Source organism: Bactrocera neohumeralis, unplaced genomic scaffold, assembly GCF_024586455.1.
Source record: "Bactrocera neohumeralis isolate Rockhampton unplaced genomic scaffold, APGP_CSIRO_Bneo_wtdbg2-racon-allhic-juicebox.fasta_v2 cluster09, whole genome shotgun sequence".
Lineage (NCBI taxonomy): Eukaryota > Metazoa > Arthropoda > Insecta > Diptera > Tephritidae > Bactrocera > Bactrocera neohumeralis.
The window spans coordinates 11,815,573-11,834,189 of NW_026089622.1; the positions used below are offsets into that span (position 1 = coordinate 11,815,573).

The 18,617-nt window shown below is 38.0% G+C and overlaps 2 protein-coding genes across 15 annotated transcripts in view; both read right to left on the bottom strand.

The window, feature by feature from the left end:
* LOC126764541 (endothelin-converting enzyme 2) overlaps window positions 1-18,617 on the bottom strand; it is a 1,258,369-nt gene that overhangs the window by 227,209 nt on the left and 1,012,543 nt on the right. The window contains exons 12-15 of one of the 14 annotated variants that reach the window (XR_007668060.1): window positions 13,475-13,691; window positions 13,291-13,419; window positions 12,986-13,238; window positions 8,268-12,929 (exon numbers count right to left, since the gene is read on the bottom strand). The exons of 12 other annotated variants lie outside the window; for them this stretch is intronic. The gene's annotated coding sequence lies outside the window, so the exon portion shown is untranslated. Of the gene's footprint in view, window positions 1-8,267; window positions 13,239-13,290; window positions 13,420-13,474; window positions 13,692-18,617 lie in introns of those variants that run through there. One more of the 14 variants, XR_007668059.1, reaches the window with a different exon arrangement.
* The window catches only part of LOC126764552 (uncharacterized), a 307,965-nt gene that overhangs the window by 218,258 nt on the left and 71,090 nt on the right, over window positions 1-18,617 (bottom strand). The gene's annotated exons all lie outside the window — the stretch shown is intronic.

Below are 18,617 nucleotides of genomic sequence, written 5' to 3' on the forward strand. Positions count from 1 at the left end.
ACCGGTGACAATCTGCCCTTAAGTAGCAATGTCACCGTTTTTTCCCTCGATATGTCCACCCCCACACCTCAACCCCAAGAATTAACAATCTCTAAAAGATCTTGTTTGAAATTTTCTTAAAATAACTCAAAATCAGAGTCGAATGCTATTATTTATAAATTTATAAACTATTTTTAATAGTTTGTTTTCAGTTGTGATATTTTATATTATAAAAAATTGTAATTGAAAACATAGATGTGTACAAGACTATATATGCGTATTGAGCAATGGCAACATTGTTCAAATGAAAACAAACAAAGATGGCTGATTTCTGCGTTTTTCCTACGTGCTCAACTGTTCACACATTTTGATCGCTAAGGAAGGAAAAGGAAGGAAGGGAGTAACGTTTTTGACTGGCTCTGCTATTAGCCTTTCGAAAAATAAAAATAATGAGCAGGCGGCCAACAATGATACTAAAACCCACCGCCCACCTCCTATTATAATAAACGACGTAATAAATTACATTCAAATATTACAGATCTAATAAATAAGAACTTTTTAATAAAGCCCTTGAGCACATGCGTCTACAAACTTAATGTCTTCTATCCAACTAATTATCGCGCAATAACAAAATACTTATCTAATGAAAATATACCTTGGATTAGCTACGAGAGTAAACATAATAGGCCAGTAAAGGTAATGATAAAAAATTTACACCACTCATAAGATAACCTATCCATTTTAAGTGATCTAAAATTTCAAGGTTTTAATGTCATAAATGCAATTAATAAGCGTAAATGGAAGACTAAAGAACCGCTAGATATGTTTTTAGTACTATTTGATGCTACCGAAGACATTAAGAAAATTTACCAGATCAAAACCATTCTTAGTACCGTTGTCAAAGTTGAGCCTATTAAAGCATCAAAATTAATTCCACAGTGCATAAACTGTTAAGCTTTTGGACATACAAAAATATTCTGTGGTAAGCCATCGAGGTGTGTGAAATGTGGAAGCAAACATCCTATTATTGAATGCAGAAAAGCTGAAAAAGACCCTGCTAAATGTTGTAACTGCGGCGATTCTCATCCTGCAAGCTACCGTTGTTATGTCGTCGCAAAAAAACTGCAAAAACTGAGAGATAAAAAGAATGGTAATACAGTTGAGGAGAATGCCAATGCTCCGATGAACAAACCCGTTGTAAACATAGGAGAAGTAAACTCCCTTCCTTCCGTTTCTAAAGCTTCATTTGCGCAAATGGCTAAACAAGGCCATACAAATACAATTCAGAAAAGTAGTCCGTTATCCCAAATTTTGGATAAACTAAATGAGCAAGAAAAACTATTTAAGTCCTTTAATCAGCGGCTCAACGCTCTTGAGTACCATCTACAATTCATTGATGAACAGTAACTCTATGAGAATAATGCTATGGAACGCTAATGGTCTTTCCAAAAGTAAAAATGAATTAGAAGTTATTCTACACGACAGAATATTTTACGAACCATTCATTTTTTAAATTTAAAAATTATGAATTATATCACTCAGGACACTCGCCAAACTCAGCACGAGGAGGGAGTACTATAATTATCAAAAACAATATTGAACACTGCGAGGAAGATCCGATTTAGATGGAAGAAATTCAAGCTACAACAATTTCAGTTAAATGCCACAATCACCCATTGCATCTTATTGCTCTGTATAGTCCACCTAGACGTAACATAAAAATTGAAACGTATATGAATTTATTAAAAAAATATGACGGAAGGCACATACTAACGAAACTCAATTTATGTATTAAAGATTGCTCAGACCTAAGCTCTGCCCATTCCCCAGTGATACTAACTCTGTTTGAAAAGCCATTTATTTCGGCCGCCAAGCCAACGTTATGTAATAAACACACTAATTGGTATAAATTTAAAAGTATAGTGAATAAAGCCAACCCAAAGCTTAAGCACATATCGACTGGTATTGAGTTGGACCTTGAGGATGAAGATTTCACAAAAATAATTCAAACGCTGAGTGGAAGAGTACACCAAATACCCGCGAGAATCTAAGTGGCACCAAGGTGGCAGCAAACTAGGTTATTTGCTCTCAAAACTGAGCTAAATAATTGTACAGCGAAACTAAGAACACAAATTAAACAGTTTAAAAATTTTTCCTTCAAAACTCATCTGTCTGATCTCACAGCTGATAAGTCCACCGACTATTCACTCTGGAAAGCTGCACGAAATATTAATAAACAAATAAAACGATGGGTATGAGATAAACTGTGAAAATAATTGGTTGGATCCACACATCAGTATTTCTCCAGTTACTATTAAAGAAATTAAAAACTTATCGGGAACACAAGACTCAAAAAAGCTCCTGGGTACGATTTAATAACTGGATAAATGTTACGCAATTTACGAAAGAATTGTATAAAAAAACTTGTAAACATTATAAACACTGCTTAATGCTTAAGATACGTGCCATCGCTTTGGAAAGTATCTGAAGTCATAATGATACCTAAGCCGGGTAAGCCAGTACACGATGTTACATCTTTAAAACCAATTTCGCTGCTGCCAGCTTTATCTAAAATCTTTGAGAATGTACTCATAAATAGGCTCAAACCAATAATCGCTCATAAACACCTAATACCAACACATCAATTTGGCTTCCGTGACCACCATTGAACAATTGACCAGGTACACCGAATCATTAAATTTATTGAAAATACAATCGATAAAAAGAACGTTTATACGGCGGCCTTTTTGGACGTGCAGACAGCTTTTGACAAAGTTTGGCTTACGGGTCTACTGCTCAAATTGAAATACATACTACCCAAACAATTTTGTGAAATAATTGCTTCATACTTAAAAGATAGATATTTCCGCATTAAACAAGAAGCGTGTTGGGGCCAATGCTTTATTTACTTTTTACCAGTTACCTCTCATCTGATTCTACTTATATCACAGCGATATTTGTGGATGACACAGCGTTGTTAGCAGCTGAAGAGACAACTTCAGTATCTAGTCGATGAGTGCAAACAGCACTCAACGCAATTACTAAGTGGGCATCTAAGTGGCCCATAAAATTAAACGACACCAAATCAATTCGTGTCGACTTTACCTTGAAAAAGCCGGCATATTGTCCAGTTTATATTAATAACATTCCTATACCACATCATCACAGTGCTAAGTACCTAGGTATTACCTCAGATGCTAAGCTACGCTGGAAAGAGCATGCCAAAAAAAGGAGCGAGCTTGATATGAAATTTCTCAAACTGTTATTACATAATCAAGTTCTAAAGCCAGTTTGACCCTACGGAGCTCAACTATGGGGTTGCTCAAGTCAAAGCTGTATTGCCAGCATTCAGCGCTTTCAAAGTAAGGTACTAAGGACTTTAGTTAATGCTCCTTGGTACATTAGATCTGCTGACCTACACCATGATCTAGGCGTGAATTCAGTGGTAAATGAAATCTCCAAAATAGCAAAGTCTCACGAACAGAGCCTTAGACAGCACGTTAATGAGGAAGCCTCCAGACTCATCGAAACTGCTGGGCGAGAAATCCGGTTGAAACGCAAGAAGCCTTCCGACCTAGTAAGACAACAGTAGCAGCAAATGAATTTCTTAACATTTAACTTTTAAGTACCTCTCCTAATTAATTAGACTAGAATTGTTGTTAGTATTTTATTTTTATATACTAGGTACAATGTAAAATAAAAAAAAAAAAATTCACGTCGTGAATTCGAGACCATCTTGTTCGATATCGAACCTGCACCTTCTCTATGTATTTATGTTCTCTGGTATAACTAATTTCAGGATCTTCGAAAATCCGGCTGACTTTACTGCATGCCATTGGTAATTGTATGTAATTTGGCATGATAATAGTTAATAGATAAAATCGAGTCGGTACGATCCCAACTCCCATATACTACAGACATATAATGATTTTCGTTTTTCTGACAAACCTTATGCCGAATATTTCGGTCAGTGTGTAAGTTGTACAAGTATATACACTCGTGGCCACGCAAAGCTTACCATTATACTTTCTTACATTTTTTCCGACTTTTTCATTCGTTCGGGATTTCTTATTTTTTCTAAGTTTTTAGTAAGCAGGAGTAAACTAAATGAAATTATCTAATTATAATTATAGTTTATAATTTATAACGTTCAATGATTAAAACACAAACTAGCTTTTTTGTGCTTATAATATACAAAAGCCGATTTTATTGTTTTTATAGTAGTGCCAACACTAAACTTCGTGTTTCAATTTAAAAAATTTAGCTTTAATTTCAATTATAGTGTAAATTAAATTAAATTAAAAAAATATGTAATTTTTTCATCGCATGTCTCTTACATTTTGAGCTCATTTTGAAAAGCTTGCTAACTTTCAAATGATTTTGTCTATAGCTGAATATGTTTTGTTTCTAATTTTTAATAATTTTGATAAATATCTTGTCATTAACTTATTTCGAAATAAAAATTTTTTATACCGCAAAAATTACCGCTATACAGTGTTGTCGAATATGCACAACACTTGACAATTTTGAGTGGTTTACCTTTTATTATTATACTTGTTTTTTCATTATATTCAATAATATTTACAATTAGGCTGTTCACGATAAGGTGATTATCGGGTTATGTGGTTATGTGATTAAGTGAACAACAACAAAATGCGGTATGACAAAATAACCAAAGTTGACTAACCTAGGCCCTTGTTTACAGATTATGTGGTTATTTGCTTATTTCCAGTGTTAGAAAGTCGTTGGAATTTTACTGAATGGCAGCACAAAAAATAAATAAAACTAAGCGAATGGCATTTCCATTTAGATTTTCTTATTGGAAAATCTGCTAGCTAAAGAAACTGAGTGGATACTCAAAAAGAAGCGCTCTTTTAAAAAACGCAAAGTGGATACTTCTCCAACAACTATTATAGCAGGAACAGTGAAAAACGTAGAATCGTGGCCCGTGTCAGCTGATACGTCCTATCTTATGGGCGCGCAATGTAAGTGAACAACGTCCGGTGTGTTTTACGTGGGCACCTGCTTACGACAGCCTTACTCCACGGCGCTCAAAAGCACAGCGGATCAAATCAATGCGTTGATCAGCGCCGTGAAAATGCTAAGCATTTTCAGAACCAATTGGTAGGGTGGAAGAGACACACTAACCACCTTGGTAGGGTTCGAGGCCCATCTAAAACCTCCGCCGTGCTTTGGGTCCGGCACCCGGTTGCAATGCAACTCCACATTCAACTGACAAAAAACAGTTTTTCCCGCGATTTGGGCTTTAACCACAACCACCACGATATTCACCGAGGGGCCAGTCCGCATGAGCAGGTTGGAGTTACCTCCAAGGGCTCCTGCTCCCCGTGGTACCAGAATTAAGTCTCCGGTCAGACCTCGTAGCCGAAACTACTCCTGTTGAGCTTCCATAGGGCTCTGGACTGGTGGCCAGGGGTTGGAACCCATACACACATCACTTACGCACACCAATCATACAGAAACTAACCTTAACTTTCAGCTAACCGCCTTCGTCGCTTAAATAGTTCACGCGCAAACGACCCTAACTGTTCGGTATTCCGACTAGTGGAGATCACACCACTAACATCTAATTGTCCATCATGCCCCGTAAGCAGGAAACCCAGACTCAGACAAAATCTGAAGTCTGGGTTATCCTCAACGAACCCCACGTCCCGAATGTACTCGTACGTCACTCGGCCGTTAGGACTATTGTCCCACCTACACCTAACCCTATCATCTAGGAGCCTCTTGCTCCCTAGATATCCTCCCTCTCCACATCACCGTCGGAAATCCTGTCATTCCGCAGCAATGACACACTCAAGCCCCTTCTTAACCTGAATGCAACAGCACGCTGTATGACAATCAGGTCAAGAGGGGGTGCACCTAACAAGACTTGCATCGCATCCGTTGAGACGGTGCGACATACAGGCAAACATGCAAGCATCATTCAACGCTGGATTGAGAGGAGTTTTTAAGACCCCCAGACAGTCGTGGCTGTCTCCCACCATACAGGGGCTCCATAAGTGGCACAGGCCACAAACAAGCCACGATACATGGTGCGGACAGCACGACGTCCGAGACCTTAATCGCTCCTCAAATCCGTCGTAGTTTGCCTACAGTTTCCTGCGGTCGCTCCTTCACTTTCGCCAAGTGTGGAGTAAAACACATCCTTTCACTCATGGTCAGTCCCAGATATTTGACTTGCGTCACATATCTGATGCTGACCCTATTCACACGGACCATCGGAGGACGAACCGGTGACAATCTGCCCTTAAGTAGCAATGTCACCGTTTTTTCCCTCGATATGTCCACCCCCACACCTCAACCCCAAGAATTAACAATCTCTAAAAGATCTTGTTTGAAATTTTCTTAAAATAACTCAAAATCAGAGTCGAATGCTATTATTTATAAATTTATAAACTATTTTTAATAGTTTGTTTTCAGTTGTGATATTTTATATTATAAAAAATTGTAATTGAAAACATAGATGTGTACAAGACTATATATGCGTATTGAGCAATGGCAACATTGTTCAAATGAAAACAAACAAAGATGGCTGATTTCTGCGTTTTTCCTACGTGCTCAACTGTTCACACATTTTGATCGCTAAGGAAGGAAAAGGAAGGAAGGGAGTAACGTTTTTGACTGGCTCTGCTATTAGCCTTTCGAAAAATAAAAATAATGAGCAGGCGGCCAACAATGATACTAAAACCCACCGCCCACCTCCTATTATAATAAACGACGTAATAAATTACATTCAAATATTACAGATCTAATAAATAAGAACTTTTTAATAAAGCCTTTGAGCAACGGCGTCTACAAACTTAATGTCTTCTATCCAACTAATTATCGCGCAATAACAAAATACTTATCTAATGAAAATATACCTTGGATTAGCTACGAGAGTAAACATAATAGGCCAGTAAAGGTAATGATAAAAAATTTACACCACTCATAAGATAACCTATCCATTTTAAGTGATCTAAAATTTCAAGGTTTTAATGTCATAAATGCAATTAATAAGCGTAAATGATCGCTGAACAAAATTTGTCGATAAAAAAGCGGATTTTCTGCCAACTTTTCTAGGGCCCATTCACTGAAAATTCGACGTTGTGGCAGATCGTTCGGCTTCAGTTCTTGCACGAGCTGTATTTTATACGGTTTTACACCAAGATCTTTGCGTAAAATCTTCCATGTGGTCGAATAACACAAACCCAATTGCTGCGAACGGCGACGAATCGACATTTCACGGTCTTCAGCCACACTCTCAGAAACAGACGCAATATTCTCTTCTGTACGCACTGTACGCATTCGTGTGGTTGGTTTAATGTCCAATAAAGTAAACTGAGTGCGAAACTTGGTCACAATCGCATTAATTGTTTGCTCACTTGGTCGATTATGTAGACCATAAATCGGACGTAAAGCGCGAAACACATTTCGAACCGAATACTGATTTTGGTAATAAAATTCAATGATTTGCAAGCGTTGCTCGTTAGTAAGTCTATTCATGATGAAATGTCAAAGCATACTGAGCATCTTTCTCTTTGACACCATGTCTGAAATCCCACGTGATCTGTCAAATATTAATGCATGAAAATCCTAACCTCAAAAAAATCACCCAATAAATGGAAATAAGTGTTGTATTTACGCTCATATAGATACATTTTTGAAATTTCTTACCTCTCGATTTGGTTGAAATCAAACTGACTGCCTTGTTCACGCTTGGCGTGGCAATAGCGTTCACAAAAAATGTAACATTTTGAGAAAAATTGCATTTTCCCTCAACCTCCCCTCTATCCCTACCAGGGGCGTGGCAATAGCGTTCACAAAAAATTTAACATTTTGAGAAAAATTACATTTTTCTTAACCTTTAAAACGCTCTAGCGGCTAAAGTATTTGACCTAGATAAACATACAAACCAATTTGGACGTGTAACGAACATGAAAACAGATAAATCAACCGTGCGAAGTGATAGAAACATACCAAAGTTCATATATTATCATACAAAATATATCGGGTCTAGCCAAGCACCATTGGTGCACTAAGGTGTAATATTATAATATCCTTTTTTCGTCTTTTTCGATACGATATCCTTGAATTTTTTTTCTGAATTCTATAGACAATAAAATTCTAGGAAGCTACCTGGAAGCGCAAGTCGTTTGCTACACTCTAAATATATTTAAATAACATTTAAAAACAAAGTATGCCTGGCCCGACCCGAAGGTCTCGATGAGGGTTACATGTGTTTAATGAAAAAGTTGCTAATGTCATACATTATAGTATGAATATTCAATTAAACTTTTTATTTTTACACAATTACAATTACAATTTATTAATTGAGAGCAAAAAGGCTTAATTCACTTTATTAAGTATTGAAAGTTTGAAAGTTAGTTGTTTTAATATAGCATAAAATCATAAAAAAAGATTTAAATAGTTTCGATTTAAATAGTTTAGTTAAAAGTCCAATATATAACAATTTTTAATCGTAATAAATGTTGGCTGTTTTAATTCAAATGTCCAAAAATTATTATTTTGTCCGATCAGGTTACAATGGAAAATGATATAACGATTATTTTGAGGCGCTCTTACACTGGAATGAGCCACAACAACCTAATTCACTTTACACTTAATTCAAAAGTTTTAAATCATTAAAAATATTTTTGCCATTGTCTTCGTTTGGGATATTTAGTATGGATATGAGATCTTGATAAAGTACGGTGGATCGGTGGAGGTTATGTTTAATATATGGGTGATTGTTAAAGGGGAAGAGATGCAAAAATGTACACTGGCTGTGTAAGACGAGTGTGCTCAAGGCGTATAAAACATTTGTTCATTACTGCTATGGTATTGGTTGGTATTCTTATTGCGTGTTTGTCTGGATTTATTTTTCCAATTTCTTTGCTCTATTGGTATTGGACTTTTTTGAGAAGCTCGGGTAATATCTCACTTTTGATTCGTTTTTTTCGGGAATGGAATAAATAGCTGAAGGAGAGATGTTGAGGCCGCTTTGGCTGCTTTATCTGCTAACTCGTTTGCTGTGTTATTAACATGGCCTGGGATCCACATAAGCTTAATTCTTTTTTTGAAGTTTATTAAGGAAGTCATAATGATAGATATTTCTTCTGAGAGGTTGTTAAGGTTATGAACTTATGCTTTGTTATCAGATAATAAATTTATTATCTTCAGCAATAAATAAATGAACAGGCCGCCTCTAGAAATGCTTATAGATAAGTTGGCTAGTTGAGCCTTTAGGGTATACAGAAAGCGTGTTGATAAATGATTCGGAACATATCAACAAAAGGGGAGTAATATGATTCCTAGAGTTTTTGATTACCACTTCTGTGTTTGCTTTAACATACTTTACAACATCTCCACAAGACCTGATTTTACAGTTATGGTATTTTTTTGGGTTTAAAGTAGCTTTATTTCCTTATCCAAAATTTAAAAAGTTGTTCGAAAGGCCCTAAGGCTAAATCGGACAGCAGCATGATATGCGCTATTGCAATCCATAGTCAATTTTTGCTAGGATGGTAAGCTTTGTAAAATTTATGAGTGTGTTAGTTTCGCGTATTTTTTACGTTTTTGTTTCGTCTGCGCGTATTGGAGCATATTATATCCTCCTTTGTTAATCATTTTGTTGAAGCCTCGAATAAAGGTTTATCAAAAACGTCTTGCGGTATTTTTATTGATTTTTTTTTTTTTATTGAAATTGAAATGAATTTTTGATGACTCATGCCCAGCTCTTGACCGATGCTACGGCTGCTACTATGCCGGTCTCTTTCGACCAATTCAGCGATTTTATCGCAATTTTCGACGACAGGCCTTCCGGAGCGTGGCGCATCTTCGACCACCTCTACACCAGAACGAAAACGTTGAAACCATCGTTGTGCGGTGGAAATGGAAACTGTATCGGGATCATAAACTGCACAAATTTTATTGGCGGCTTGAGATGCATTTTTGCCTTTATCGTAGTAGTACTGTAAAATATGCCGTATTTTCTCTTTATTTTGCTCCAGGTTTGCGACGCTATAACTCACGAACGACTTCAAAGAAACGACAATCAATCAAACACTTGTTAGCGCATGAAATGAGCTCTCCAAAAAGGTGTAGCATGACCCGATGCTATAAAACTAGAACTACGCGTTTTCAGCGCCAACTAGCCAAAATACCGGAAGACTTTTTTGACAACCTATTATTTGCTACTCAGGAACTGTGTTGAACTTTCTCGACTTAAATTAACGTGCTATGCGTCCGTACGGCTGGCCGTTTGTTATGGTATGGCATTGGTATGTGTTGTTTCTGGTTGTTTCTAAATTTGTTGTGTGCATTTGTCAGAAAATGTTAGTTCGTCAATACATACTTAGTAAGTGGACACAATCGCATACTTTGCACGGAAGTGGTGCCGAACCTACTGCTTGTTTATTTGCTCGGCGTTCGCACTTGTTGGTAAAACAGAAATTTCCTGCATATTTTTAAATTTCTGTGTGCACGTGTGTGTATGGCTTGTATGATTTTTTTGTTTTTCGGTATTGGTGATATCTAGTGCCCGACCGATTGATCGGCAACGGAATCTGATTCGGCCATTTTTGGCCGATCCTTAAGAATACCGATCGATACAGTAAAATTTTTGGTTTATTCATTTGATTATAGCCCATTTCATGCACTTAAGCTTACAAATTAAGACGACGCTACTTCTTTTTGTTTCAAATAAGCCAATCATCCGGGGGTGTTCAAAACACTCATGTTCTACACAATATTTTTGCTGAAAATTTATATTTATACTGCCCACTGTATATTAATGAATGATAATAAACTTGAAGCTCATCTGTTTACTAGACGTTGAATAGAACCTTAAAAATCTCTGAAAACAGACGGTCACATGGGATTACCTCTTTAGAATATTAACCAATTTGCTTGAATGAAACGCAAAACATATTCTTATTATACAATACACTAGCCGTGTTTTATTTGACTATCACAAGCTAATACTATGTTCGGACCGACATTGAAAACATTTTGAAAACACATTTGTATGTTGTGGAATCTAAGTCGTTCGGACCGACAAAGTGTGTTTTCGATGAGTTTTCACTGATAACTATCAATAGCGGCATTCTCTTGCTCTTGCAAGATTGCACGATGACACAAAATGCTAAAATCATATACCGAAATATGCAAGGCCAAGAGAGCACCCATTGCAGAATCTAGTGATATATGACGGCACGAAAATAAACATGGGTTTTGGTCTGACATATTTTACAGCCATTGCAAATAATTTTCTGCGTGTGTTTGTTGATGTGCCGTTGCACCAAGAGGAAAATTCTGTAATTTCTGCACCGTGCAATGTTTTGCAAGAGCAAGAGAATCCCCTTAATATGAGAATATCAAGTGACAGCTGTATTTGTATATGGAATGTAAACAAATATCAAGTGACAATTTAGGGCCGGTAAAATAAGTATGTCTTCCAAAAACATCGATTAAACTAGAGCAGGCACTGATTATAATGAGTGGAATGTAAGTTTTCAAGTAGTTTTCAGCGAAAACTGTGTTTTCGTACGAAACACAAGTTTTCGTGCGAAAACCAGTTTCTCCATTTCCTAAGAAATTATACCAATTGTTCATATTTGTATTAATTTTAAATTAAACAAAATACAAAATTTTGTAATTTTGTTTCTGAGCATTTCCAATTCGTTCAATTTATTGATTATTGTAACGACTAATGTGAATGAATAAATAAACAAAATAAAGGAATTCCAAGATGTTAACAAATTAATTTCGGTAGATCTACGGCTAGCTAGTATGTATAGCATTTTGGGATCATCGGGTCAAAACGAGGCGATTCGGAAAATAGTTAGACTGTTTGGAGTAGGAGGTGGTGAAACGGAAAATGCGAGTATTTTCTTCCTTTTCGAAATTAAAATCTAAATGCATATATTCTTGACAATGATATTTGGTAATCAAAAACACGTGAACAAACAATATATGATATACCTCTTTTTAAAATACTACAACCTACTACCTACGTAAAAAATGTAGGTATATGTATATATACATAGTGGTATATACCTACTTCATTTTTATACTCTCGCAACAAAGTTGCTAAGGAGAGTATTATAGTTTTGTTCACATAACGGTTGTTTGTAAGTCCTAAAACTAAAAGAGTCAGATATAGGGTTATATATACCAAAGTGATCAGGGTGACGAGTAGAGTTGAAATCCGGATGTCTGTCTGTCCGTCCGTGCAAGCTGTAACTTGAGTAAAAATTGAGATATCATGCTGAAACTTGGTACACGTATTTCTTGGCTCCATAAGAAGGTTAAGTTCGAAGATGGGCAAAATCGGCCCACTGCCACGCCCACAAAATGGCGAAAACCGAAAACCTATAAAGTGTCATAACTAAGCCATAAATAAGATATTAAAGTGAAATTTGGCACAAAGGATCGCATTAGAGAGGGGCATATTTGGACGTATTTTTTTTGGAAAAGTGGGCGTGGAACCGCCCCCTACTAAGTTTTTTGTACATATCTCGGAAACTACTACAGCTATGTCAACCAAACTTTATAGAGTCGTTTTCTTCAGGTATTTCCATATACAGTTTAAAAATGGAAGAAATCGGATAATAACCACGCCCACCTCCCATACAAGGGTTATGTTTAAAATCACTAAAAGTGCGTTAACCGACTAACAAAACACGTCAGAAACACTAAAATTTACGGAAGAAATGACAGAAGGAAGCTGCATTCTGGCTTTTTTTAAAAATTGAAAATAGGAGTGGCGTCGCCCACTTATGGACCAAAAACCATATCTCAGGAACTACTAGACCGATTTCAATGAAATTCGGTATATACTATTTTCTTAACACCTTGATGACATGTACGAAATATGGGTGAAATCGGTTCACAACCACGCCTTCTTCCAATATAACGCTATTTTGAATTCCATCTGATGCCTTCTCTGTATAATATATACATTAGGAACCAATGATGATAGCGGAATAAAATTTTCCACAAATACGGTATTTAAAAAATATGTAAATGACGGATAATGAAATCTCGATTATCACTTTATCATGCGAGAGTATAAAATGTTCGGTGACACCCGAACTTAGCCCTTCCTTACTTGTTTTAGTATCTTTTTTTTTCATGAATTTTCTTTTCTTTTTCACATTTATATTTTCAAAATTCAAGTCAATTCTCTTCCATAGACATTTTCTGTGTTGAAAATTGGAATGACGATGGGGGTGGAATTGACCACTTGGAGCCTAAAAAGAAAGAAGCATTAGATCAAACATTTAAAGTAACTTATAAACCTACCGCAATTTCTACCTCCTCTATAAAAAAGTCTATGATTGAAAGCACCTCCGTCTCCTTCCACTTTTTATTTGGCTGCTACTTTTCCTTTTTAGCTGAGGGCACACCTTCTTCATTCATTTTTATTAAGAACTGTAATGAATCTTTATAATTTAAATAGACATTACAAAAACTAATTAAAACTTACCTTACTCAACAATTTAACGGACAAATATGTTTTTATGTAGGATGACTGCTGGCACAGGGTTGCAATTATTTTTTTTACGTGTTATTGGAAAATTAGCAGAGGTTTTGGTTTGACATATTTTACAGCCATTGCAAATATTGTGCAGATTGTTGTTGTGTCATTGCACAAATGGGAAAATACTGACATCCGTGCACCGTACAAGGGCAAGAGACTTTACCTAAAATTTAGTATTATTTTAAAATGTATAGTTACTCTTTATATATACATACATACATATCTAGTGTGCAGAAAATAATACTATGAGTACAACTAGAAAATGAAATTTCGACTGAATTTTTTTTCTATAAAATAAGAAAAATACTATGGAGCGGAGTATTATAATGCAAAAAATATTTAATAAATATTTTTTTATGCATAAGAAAGTTAATCTTGAATGCTTGTATATTTTGTGCTGTTATTTGTTTATGCTTTTATTTTGTTATACTTCTTCTTCTTTACTGGCGTAGACACCGCTTACCCGATTATAGCCGAATTAACAACAGCGCGCCAGTCGTTTCTTCTTCTCCACTTGGTCCTTCCAACAGAGTGGAGGTCTTTCTCTTACTCTGCTCCCCCAGCGGGTACTGCCTCGAATACTTTCAGAGCTGGAGTGTTTTCGTTCATTCGGACGATATGACCTAGCCAGCGCAGCTGCTGTCTTTTAATTCGCTGAACCATATCAATGTCGTCGTATATCTCATACAGCTCATCGTTCCATTGAATGCGATATTCGCCGTAGCCAACGCGCAAAGGACCATAAATCTTTCGCAGAACTTTTCTCTCAACGCAACGTCGACTCTTTAGTTGTTGTCAGCGTCCATGCCTCTGCACCATATAGCAGGACGGGAAATATGAGCCATTTGTTTCGCTGTCTTATCCATTCTGGCGAGAGCAGAACTAACGGCGCGGTTGTTAAGCCGAATGATGTCAATATCATCAGCATATGCCAGCAGCTGTACACTCTTATAGAAAATTGTATCTTCTCGGTTTAGTTTAGCAGCTCGAACTATTTTCTCCAGGAGCAGATTGGAGAAGTGGCACGATAGGGAGCCGCCTTGTCTGAAACTTCGTTTTGTATAGAACGGCTCGGAGAGGTCCTTCCCGATCCTCACGGAGCTTTTGGTGTCGCTCAACGTCAGTTTACACAGCCGTATTAGTTTTGAGAGGATACCAAATTCGCGGCATAGAGGCAGCTCCTTTTCGTACTGTCGAAAGTAGCTTTGAAATCGTCGAAGAGGTGGTGTGTGTCGATTCTCGTTTCACTGGTCTTTTCCAAGATTTGGCGCATGGTGTATATCTAGTCGGTTGTTGATTTGTCAGGTCTAAAGCCACACTGATAAGGTCCAATCAGTTTGTTGACGGTGGGCTTTAATCTTTCACACAATACGCTCGATAGAACCTTATATGCGATGTTGAGGAGGCTTATCTCACGGCAGTTGGCGCAGATTGTGGGGTATCCTTTTTTTGGATTGGGCAGAGCACACTTAAATTCCAATCGGTGGGCATGATTTCGTCCGACCATATTTTACGAAGAAGCTGATGCATGCTCCTTATCAGTTCTTTGCCGCCGCGTTTGAATAGCTCGGCTGGTAATCCATCGGCCCCCGCCTCTTTGTTGCCGGTAATTGCTATTCGAACTTCTTCATGGTCGGGCAATGGAACGTCTGCTCCATCGTCTTTGAATGGGAAATCGGCTCCGGTCTTGAATTCTTCGTAAGCCGCCGCATTTTTTTTGTAGACTTCTTGAGCATTACCCCTGTCGGCCAGCTTATCAAGCTCTTCGTACTCACGCATTTTGGCCTCTTTCTTTTTCTGTTTGCAAATGCGTCTCGCTTCCCTTTTCAACTCTCGGTATTTAATCCATTTCGCACGTAGTCTGTTTTCTCTCCGCTGCGACACGGCACTCCTCGTCGTACTAGCTGTTCTTTTGCACTTTCCGAAAACCAATGGTTTCGGTTGCAGCTGTACGTAAGGAGTCAGAAATGTCGTCCCATATTCTCTTGTTCCGAGTTATTGACAAGTGCTTTCAGAGAGCAGGAGTATAGGTCGACGTCAAACCTTTCTTGTGTTTGTTGACGTGCGTTTTTTGCTGCCGAGTCGATGTTAGTACCGCGGAGCGTTCGCACGTTTGGAACACTGAAAACGTGTCTTCCGTCTATCACAACATGATCGATCTGGTTGGTGGCTTTTCGATTCGGGGACAGCCAGGTAGCTTGATGTATCTTCTTGTGCTGGAATCTAGTACCACAGATAACCATATTTCGGGCTCCGGCGAAATCGATCAGCCTCAACCTCTTTGGGGATATTTCCTCGTGAAGGCTAACTTTACCGACTGTTTCGCGGAAGATACCTTCTTTGGCCACCCCGCCGTTAAAATCGCCAAACACGATTTTGACATCGTGGCCGGGGCAGCTCTCATAGGTGCGCTCCAAGCGTTCATAGAAGGCATCTTTGATCACATCGTCCTTCTCTTCCGTTGGGGCGTGGACTCAAATCAGCTATATGTGGAATAGGGTGGGTCGATTCAGGACTTTTTTCGATTCGGTATTTCTAATGGTGCGGAAAAGTTGCCTTAGCACTTCCTGATTCCAATGCAACTTTTTGTTTTGAGATCGGATTGCATTTTCAACCCCAACTCCGGCCTTGAAACTTCGGAAGTTCGCCTAAAATCGTGAAATTGTCTACCTAGCGCTTGAAATACGCATCTCATGGCAACATGTATAATACAAAAGTTATTTGTCACGTCATTTGCTACTGAAATGGTATATGTGATCATGGCCGTAAGACGAACCGTTCCCGAGATACGAGCGAAAAGGCGGCGCGCCACAGCGCAAGGTGAAAATTGTTGCAGCTCTCAGCTAACCTGTATTGGTCACCCAGAACCCACCTCGTGGAGGTGGCTGCTCTTCGGGTTCCTCCCAAGCCCAACCCAACCAACCAACCATATGTCAAGCTTGTTTTAGTCTGAATTTGAGTCAAATTTATTGATAAAATCAGATTTTGTACTAAACTTTGGCACTTGTTGCCTAGATTTCAGTGTAGAGCGTAAAAAACGATCACGAGATTGGGGGACAATAACTTTAGAAGATGCCTCTGTCACCAGTTTGACGGTTCTCTCGACTGTCACGGTGTGAGAGGGGAATTCACTAAATTTCCATACTTCTGCAGTGTCTCCCGACAGCCCTTTTATGAGTTCTTCGTTAGAAACTGAACAAAGAACTGGTGGAACAGTCAAGGTAATAGTCTTCCAGTTAATCATATCGTAATAATTATTAGCTTTGAAATTCAGCTTTGGCACTTTATTACATCTAACCCTTCCATTTACAGTGTCAGACTCTGCTTCTCTGGCTGCCAGAAGACGGTCAAGGGCCAACTTTCTGACTTCTACTCGTATACGTTCGTCAGTCATCATACTAAGGAGAATGTTTTCAGGAAGAGCAAAGAAAGCATTCTGTTGAATGGATGAATCGACAACCTTGCGCAGTTTAGCAGGTAAGGTATCTCGACCTTTGAATTGCAGCATAGAGATGGCGCGAGCCATCTTTGATTGAACTGTTGAATCTTATTGAGAACCACAAAGGTGAGTAAACTGTAAGTATGTACTTGACCAAAATCTTTATTTTCTTTGTTGGTTTGTCAGTAGAAATGTATAATCTCAGATTTCTATTTGCACAGGTGAGCCAGCGAGATTTGCACATGTTACCTGGATGCATCGACGCTAAATCTGAGGAACATTGACCGGAAATAACAGCTTCTGATATTTTGCTAAGTTGGGTCGGATTAATAACCTCAGAAGGTAATTAGCAGGATGGAAAACTTTCAAATTTGACAACAGGCAACTTCTCACAATCAGGGAGCAGTTTACCTATGTCGCCAGAGAATGTACTTGGACTCTTTGAGACACCATCTATGTGTTCGAAAAGGGCACGAAATGGAAGTTCGTTGAAATGTAAAAGACAAACAACCCACTATAATGGCCTACCTATTCTTTCTTCTAGTTTCCGAATGATTCCACCTTTCCAACCTGTGTTCGTGTTGGTGCCATCAGCACCGACAACTTCTAGATGTTCCACATCAACTGAATTGTCTTGTAAATGTTGCCATATAGCTTACGTCTCATCCTCAGCTGACGCGGAAGGAGAGGTGACGTGGCCAAAGTAATGACAACCAGGTTCCACTATAAGAGAAATATGTTCCTCTTTGACAGTGTCGCGGTAGTACTTTTCACCTTCGCTGACTTGTGTAAGTGTATTATCTCTGCGGCCGTCAAAATACAGCCCATATACAGAGTCAATACTTTCGGTGTTTTGGAGCTTAACTCCAACACTTTTTTTGCCCGACTAATCTTGCATTTGTCAGTGACAAAGCTAGCCTGATCCTCTGTTATCAAACCTGCTTTTTTGGCATCCAGAAAAGCAGATGAAACATTCAATACCGCTGCTCTATCACTTACTCAAAATATTTGGGCAGCTAAAGCAGTGTGTTCTAATACTAGTGTGTTTTGTTTGGTTTTAGAAGATGGAAGAGAAAATTCATCATCAGAATCGATTTGGGAAGAATCCATGTGCGACGCACCTACATTGTTGTCGTCTGTATGAGAGTCTGGCTGATCTGAATGGTCACGTGTTCTAGCTGATACTTTTCTGGTAAGTGTTGATGTTGAATGACGTTTTGAAAGCTTTTCTTTACGTTCATTTTTCTTTGTAATCTTTTTTGTTTCAGGTAGATCAACACTTCCAATGCGACCAATTCTTCTCGTTCTCTGGTCCAAGAGAAATGGTTGTTCATTGATAGGAACTTTCCTTTCCTTTGGACAAGTGCAAGAAGAAAAATAATTATCAAATAATTATCCGGCAGAAGAGACAAAGTCGTCTCTTTTAGAGCTCAAACCTATTGGGTTCCTTAAAAACATTTGTTTAAGAGTCAACAATTTCTTATCGTATGTGGTGAGCATTTGTACAACTCTGGTGTGTGAAACTATAGGAATAGATGACTTTTTGAAAGTATTTTCAACCTGTTTTGCAACTATTTCTGTAACCTCTTTACTCGTAGGTTCATAGTTCTCGCCTCGGAGTCGCCCTATACGAAATCATTCAAACTGATA